We start from the raw sequence: 7,605 nt of genomic DNA on the forward strand, positions 1-7,605 counted from the left end.
GTAGAGTGTGATAGTGCTCCTGTAGAGCCCGATAAGTGGCAGGGTTTTGAAACTAACAGAGAGCAGCTGTTACGAGGTTCTGAAGGTGGTAGGTAGGTTGTTATAGTCGAGAGCACGACGATGCAAATGAAAACGAAGTTGATGAAGGCATCGACTGCAGTGTACTTAAGCTTTTGGAAAGCTTACGGGTGTGTTTTGCGGTGACGAGGTGAGGTGGCAGGAAGGGTACGTTATCCATATCTAGACCACTGGTCCCTACTCCAGTGCCATTATGATCCTTCATGCTGCCTGCCCACAATCACTTCCATCATTCCTGTTATACACCACCACCACTACCTGTTTTTAGTTTTCTTCCTGAGTTGACTGAGCACACGTTTCGATTGCACCCACTGAATGCTGTTTGAATTGGACGAGGAACTATTTGAATTGGATGAGGTGTTCTGTTTGAACTGGACGAGGGTGGCTAGTTAGCTAGCCCTCGATTTCATTTAATCATGACCATCTCCATTTTTCATGCAGTTTCTAAATTATACTCATGCAACAGAGGAACGGGTTTCATCACTTACCTATTAGTCACTGTCGTGCTTTGCATGCTCAGGATTTGGCACTCTGCTCATGGATTGCTACTGCTGTTGGCGCTCATGGCTTCTGAACTGGTGACTTGACTACCTCATGCTGGTGATCTTCTATTCAGGAATGGCTCCTTGCACATTGTATACACCTGTGGCTGCACTGACCCTACCTCTGGAGCTTGTTTTTTAAGAGGATCAGCTATTACAGGAATCCTGCAGGGTTTCCTGTAACTTCTTCTCCCTTTGAAATTTCTGGCTGAGCTTGAGCAGGGATTGGAGAGATAACTAAGGAAGGTTCTAAAGGAAAAGGAAAAGTAGCTGGTATGCACTAGGTAAAAAACAAGTTAAGGATGCTGCTGTTTTATTTTTCATCATTTTTTGAAAAACAAATGAAACATAATTTCTATGTTTTCTGTGCAGGGAAGAAAGAAGCAAGTGGAAATGCAATGGTGCAGAGATGGAATGGAGAGTTAGGAGGATGAATGGTGGCAAGGAGGTCCACAGGCCTTCTGGACAAATTTCTAGCCCTTTGATTCTTTTCTGGACTTGATTTTGAGCTCTCTGTGGTTTCTACAAGAGCCTCCTGTAGAATGCACAAAGCTTCCTATAGGATGCATAATTTCCAAAACAAGTGAGACTAGGGCTTGGGAAAAGACAATGGTGATGGAGAAATGATCTATCAGGGGTGTATTCAGCATGGCCATGTCCTTTTTTCCTTCTGTGACCCTCCTGTGATCTGCAATGCATTCAAAAGAAATTAGTTTTCCTGTTTTTTTTTTTTTCTCTCTCTTTTTTTTTATGAGACAGTTGGGGTGCCTCCTAGAGGTTTTCACTCTCACTGCTTGCCCCAGGCACCTCCAGGAGGGTTTCACCCAAGGATATTTTATTCTCTTTTTTCTTTTTTCTGTTTTTTTTATTTTTTATTTATTTTTTTTATTTTAGGGTGTGGGTGGAGTGGAGGCAGAGACCCGCTCCACTACCAACACTGTTTTACTTAGATTCTCAATGAATTCTTGCTTGGAGAGGGGCTTCTTATGGACCTTCAACATATGCCCATTGATGAGCATGGGGATGGATTCTTAATTGATGGTTCGGATCAGAACTGAACCATTGTCATTGCACTTTTCTACTGTGTATGGTCCCAACCATCTTGTCCTCAGTTTGCCCTTGAAATCTTTATATCTTGAATCATACAGCAGCACCCAATCTCCTTCCTGGAATTTTTTTTCTTTGAGGTGTCTGTCATGCCATATTTTCTTTTGAAACTGGACTACCTCTGAGTGGAGAAGAGCCTGCAATCTCTATTCATCCAATCCATTTAGCTGAAGTAACCTTTACTTTTATGCATGGCTGAGATCTAGGTCGAGCTGAGTTGCCATCCTTAGTGTATTATATTCAAATGCTATTGACAGCAAAGCCTTCTTCCCATAGACCAGCTCATAGGTGTGAACCCTGTGGTGGTTTTCCAAGTGGTGTTATAGGCCCAGGTGGCCTCAACCAATCAATTTGCCCAATCTTTTTTGCTGCTGCTCACTACCTTGGTCAAAATTCCTTCAAAAGATATGTTAGTGACCTCCACTTGTCCATTCTCTTGCGGATGATAAGGGGTGGAAGTTTTGTGTTTAATTTTGTGACGTGTGAGCAGGTCTTCAATCAGATTGGAGATAAACTGACTCCCTTGATCTATGACTAATTCTCTTGGATAGCCAAACTTGTAGAAGATATTCTCTCTCAAAAACTCACCTACTTTTTCTTCAGTTGCTGCCTTGATTGCCTTTGTTTCTGCCCATTTTGTTAGATAATCAGTGCACACAATGATGTAAGATTTATTCTTTGAAGGAGGGTTGACAGGACCCAAAAAGTCCATGCCCCACTTCTCAAATGGCTCGAAAGTCACTTGAGGTTGCAGGGGCATCTCATCCCTTGGAGTTGGTTTCCCCATCCTTTGACATCGGTCACATTGGCTAATATATCTTCTTACATCTTGATGAAGAGTGGGCCAATAGTAACCACCTTGCAGAATTTTGAAGGTAGTCCTCTTTGCTGCAAAATGGCCCCCATAGGGCCCATCATGACAGGTTAAGAGAATTTCAAAAACTTCCTCCTCCCTGACACATCTCCTCAAAATCTGACGAGAGCCAAGTTTGAAGAGATTGCCCCCAATCCAGGTGAATGGGGCACTTTTCCTCACGATCTTGCTCTTCTCTTTTGAGGGCAGGTGTGGCGGGAACTACACTAAAACAAAGTAATTTGATATATCAACAAACCATGGAGAGAGTACTGAGATAGTAAATAGGTGTTCATCTGGCATTTGATCATCCACCATTCCTTCTTCACCTGCAAGCAGATATATTCTAGACAGAAACTCAGCAACCACATTTTCCTTACCTGGCTTATCAACAATGGTTAAATCAAATTGTTGAAATAAAAGTAACCATCTAATGATATGAGCATTTACATTTGGTTTGTTCATTAAATACCTAATTACAGTATGATCAGTGTGTATGAATGTTTGATAGCCGGTGATGTAGTGTCTGAACTTATTTAGGGAATGGACTACAACTAGGAGCTCCTTTTGGGTTACAGTGTAGTTTAATTCTGCCTTGGACAAATTTTTACTTACAAAATATGTGGCATAAGGTAGCTCCAATTGCTTTGTTCGAGGCATCTGTATGAATGTGGAAAGGTAGGGCCAAGTTTGGACCTCTCAAAATTGGGGCAGTCACCAGTTTACTTTTCAAGGTATCCAGAGCCTCTTAACAGTTGTCAGTCCATATGAACTCAGCATCTTTCACCAAAAGACTAAATAGTGGAGAGGCTAGCTTACTGAAATCCTTAATGAATCTTCTGTAATACCTTGCTAAGCCTAGGAAACTTCGAACATCTCTTACCTTTTGAGGAGGTGGAACCCTTTGGATGATGGCAAGTTTTTTGGGATCCACCTGTAATCTTTGCTGAGAAATTGTATGACCTAGCGCGGTCCCTTCAGTCATCAGGAACTTGCATTTTTCAGGACTGAGGGGTAGGTTCATTTCAATGCACTTGTCTAAAACTTTTTCCAGGTTAGTCAAAGCTTCCTGGATGTTAGAACCATAAGGGGTGAAGTCATCCATATAGATTTCCATTGCATCATGAACTAGTTCAGCAAATATACCCAATACATCTCTCTGGAAAGTGGTGGGAGCATTACATAATCCGAAGGGAAGGACTTGGTATGTAGAGTTACCCCAAGGACAAGCGAAAGTGGCCTTATCTTAGTCTTCTGGGCTGATTTGGATCTGGTTGTACCCACTAAACCCATCTAGGAAGGAGAAGAACTTCTTCCCCGGTAGGCCATCTAACACTTGGTCTATGAAAGGCAAAGGAAAATGGTCCTTCTTGGTGGACTTGTTTAGTTCCCGATAATCGACACAAAATTCTCCACTTCCCATTTTTCTTTGGCACTAGCACCAAAGGAGAGACCCATTCGCTATCAGAGATGGGGTAGATGAATCCTACATCCAACAACTTTTGCAATTCTTCTTTGAAAACGTCCTTAAGGGTCAGATTCATCCTCCTTTGAGGATGTCTAATTGGTTTGCAATCTTCCTTAATGTAAATGTGATGAGTACAGACTGAAGGGTGCACTCCCTTCATCTCCTTATAGCTCCAAGAAAAAGCATCCAAGTGGTTTTCAATAAGCTACATATTTCTTTCTCCTAAGAGGTGGATAGGGATGAGTTGATCTTCAAGGTTCTTTCTGGGCCGAATTCCACATTCTTAACTCGGAGAAAGGTTAGATCAGCCACACATAGATCAACTAAAGGATTGGCTTGGGTTTCTTCCACCAACTCTTCTAATGGCAACACACTGGGGGGTGGCTTCTAAATCAAGTTTTCAATAAGATCATCATCGGTTTGTGGGCCCCCCATGGTAGCTTCTACTATGCAAAGTGGTGCGGAATAGACTTCATCCAGATATTCCTCCTCCAACTAGAGAGGTAAATCATGGTCTAGCAGAGGTTGGGTAGGAGGATATAGGACTAGCTACCTGGACATATGCCCATTCTTGATTGTCATGTTCCCAGCTCAATAACTGATATAGGCATCTGTAGTAGCCAACGAGGGCCTTCACAGGATGAGAGGATACCCTGTGAGCTTTGCCTTTGGCTGGAGAACCAGGAAATCAGCAGGCTACTCCCAAGAATCGATGGAGACCATTACATCTTCCACAATTCCCTCACGGTCACGGTGGAGCGGTCTGCTAACTGAAGTACAGTTGTGGTCTTTTTCAGGGAACCCTAAAGGTTGAGCTTGAGCATAGTGTCTTTGGTCATCACATTAATGGCAACCCCTAGATCAATCAAGCTATGGGGGTTTATGGCACCATTGATGTGGACATCGACTACAGGACTTCCAAGGTCTAGAAATTTCAGACAGATTACCTGTGCTAACATCAGGTCAGACAGTTGTCCTATCACATTAATAGTTGGGGCATCTCTCTTGAACCTACTTAGGTGCCTAAAGCACTTCTCCTTGATCATCTTGTTGTATATAGGCACATCCTTTATGGCTTGGAGAAGTGGTATCTTTACACATAACTGTTTTAATTCCCCCAGGAGTTTAGTTTCTTTTGGGGTCGGCTGTATGGTTCCAGTTAATCTCTCAGGAAAGGGTGGAGTGGCTTTTGGTTCACTTTCTTGTTTTTCTTCCTCATCCTCTTTAGGGGGAGGTTAGTTATCTGGGAGAACCTTCCCAGATCATAGGTTAATATCCTGAATCTCCACAACATAGGTCAGGCATGATGTTTCCCCACTATATACCTGCTGGGCCTGTCTGTGATTCGGGTTCAGGTTTGGTTGAGCAGGTATTTGGGGTTGCTTTGGTGGAGTAGGAGGCAATGGTTGTGGTTGAGTAGATGGTGGAGGCATACGAGTAGGAGGAGAGTTGTACTGGGGCATCCACCCTTGATGAGGTGTGTTCCACTGAGGCTGTGGCTGAGCATAAGAGTGAAACGAATGAGCAGCTCGTTGAGCATGGTATTGAGATGGATATGACCAAGGAGGGGGTGTGGACCAGGATGGATGAGCAGGGGGTCCCCAAGAAGGCATGGAAGTGGCCTGATTGGGGTTGTAATAGGTATGGTATGTCCCTTGCATTCCCCGCTTGTAAGGTCTGGGCCCATGTGGCCTCCTTTGGTTCATAAAGTAGAGTTGTTCAGTGACTCTTTCGGCCCCCTGGTATGCAGCTTTAAGTATGGGGAAGGAAGGGCACTGATTCATATAATGGTATTCTTCAAAGACTAAACACACTTCTATAGAGTTCAATGGACATTCGTTCCTAGGATGCCTTCTAGTGCACCTAGGACAAAAGATGGCCAAATCCCTCTCGGCTTCCTCTTGTTTCCTTTTGATATGCAAGGTATCCATTTGCATGGCAAGAGTCTACCTCATCTTGCGCTTGAAATATTCCAGCTGATTCTAAAATTCACTTCTAAGGGATGAACTGGATGAAGATGTACTGGCTAAAGGTTGACTTCCCCTACCTATCTTTCTCGCTGCTCTAGAATGGTTTCTAAATAAAAGTCTTTATGTCATCATAAGGTAGTTGGTAGATGTCTCCCCCAGCCAGCAAATGGAGAATATATAGAAGGTCTTCAGGGACTCCTCTGATCAGGACCAACTTCAGAGATTCGGGGTCAAGTGTGCACCTGGCCCTTTTATAACTAAGCTGAAACTTCTCTTCATAGTCTTCTAAGGATTCATCACTTCCCATGGTCATTCAGAAGATTTCTTCCTTGGTATCCTTTGACCTACAGTAGTCCTGGTATTTGTTGTTAAAGGCTTGCTGCATCTGAGCCCAAGTTGTGATGTTGTTTCCAGGTAACCCCATGAACTAGTGCAATGTTGCATCCTTGAGGGTAGAAGGAAACAATTTTAACTTCTGCTAATCTTCTGCAGAGTCATAGGTTCAATAGAGAACAGCAAATTCAAACAAGAAGGTATCAGAATCTTCGGTAGTCAATCCATGGAAGTGAGGCAAGGCTGAAGGACTTATGTTTTTCATTTTAGTGTCCCCATTGGTCTCTCAGATAGGAAAGGTACCCTCTGTTCTTTCCCCATTTCCTCTAACGTTTCTCTTTTCAGCCATGGTCTCAAGTGGAATGGTTTCTTGCTCTTCTTCTGTTATAGGATCTTCCTATATATCTGGTAGTTCACCTATAGGTTCTTCTTGATCACTGCCACCAAAGAAGAGAGAAGGGTGAATTAGTGATGTGGTGGGGGTGTTGGGTAGGATTTTTCCTGAATTGTCTCTGTTCCTACCAAGCATGAACGAGAATCTCTTTTTGGGTGAATTTTTTTTTTCTTTTCTCTTGTACCTGCAAAACTGAAATGGATTGAACAACAAATTGTGACTACTGAAATGCGATTGCAGAATTCAAATGAAAGCAAGGAAATGCCTATTCTACTTTGTTGGAATGGAAATTGAAGAATTGAAATGAAAGCAGGAAATGACTAATTTACTCTTGCTTAAATGGAAATTGCAAAATTGAAATGAAAGCGGGAAATGACTAATCTACTTTTCTGAAATGGAATTGTAGAATTGAAATGAAACAACTACTCTACTTTTGCTGAAATAACCTACTTAGCAAAATGTTGCAGTAGAAAAAAGAAGAAAGCAATAATCACAAAATGCTCTGACGCTTCCCCGACAATGATGCCAAAAAGAGTGGTGAGCTCCAGTATTGCAACAATAATGATGAAACTCTTGTGGCTTCCGTCTTTACTTTTATCAACCTAGTAGTTCGTGACAAACTTGGAAGCGACGATGCTGTATGCACAAGTACTAGCTCTTACTGCAAGCTGTCACTTGGTCAGCTGGCACAAGTTTGCTATGAGCTTAAGCCAACTTCTATGAGTTCTCAAAGGAAACTTTTAACTATGATGAAAGAAAGCTAACTCTACAGAGGCTATGCTATTTGCAGAAAGAGAAGGAAAATTGAAATGTAATGCAAACTGTAGCAAACCATAGGAAACCCTAATTTACCTATTAAC

Source organism: Pinus tabuliformis, chromosome 2_2 (genome assembly GCF_031772625.1).
Source record: "Pinus tabuliformis cultivar Carrire ecotype Pingquan chromosome 2_2, CPIR1, whole genome shotgun sequence".
In the NCBI taxonomy this organism is placed as follows: Eukaryota; Viridiplantae; Streptophyta; class Pinopsida; order Pinales; family Pinaceae; genus Pinus; species Pinus tabuliformis.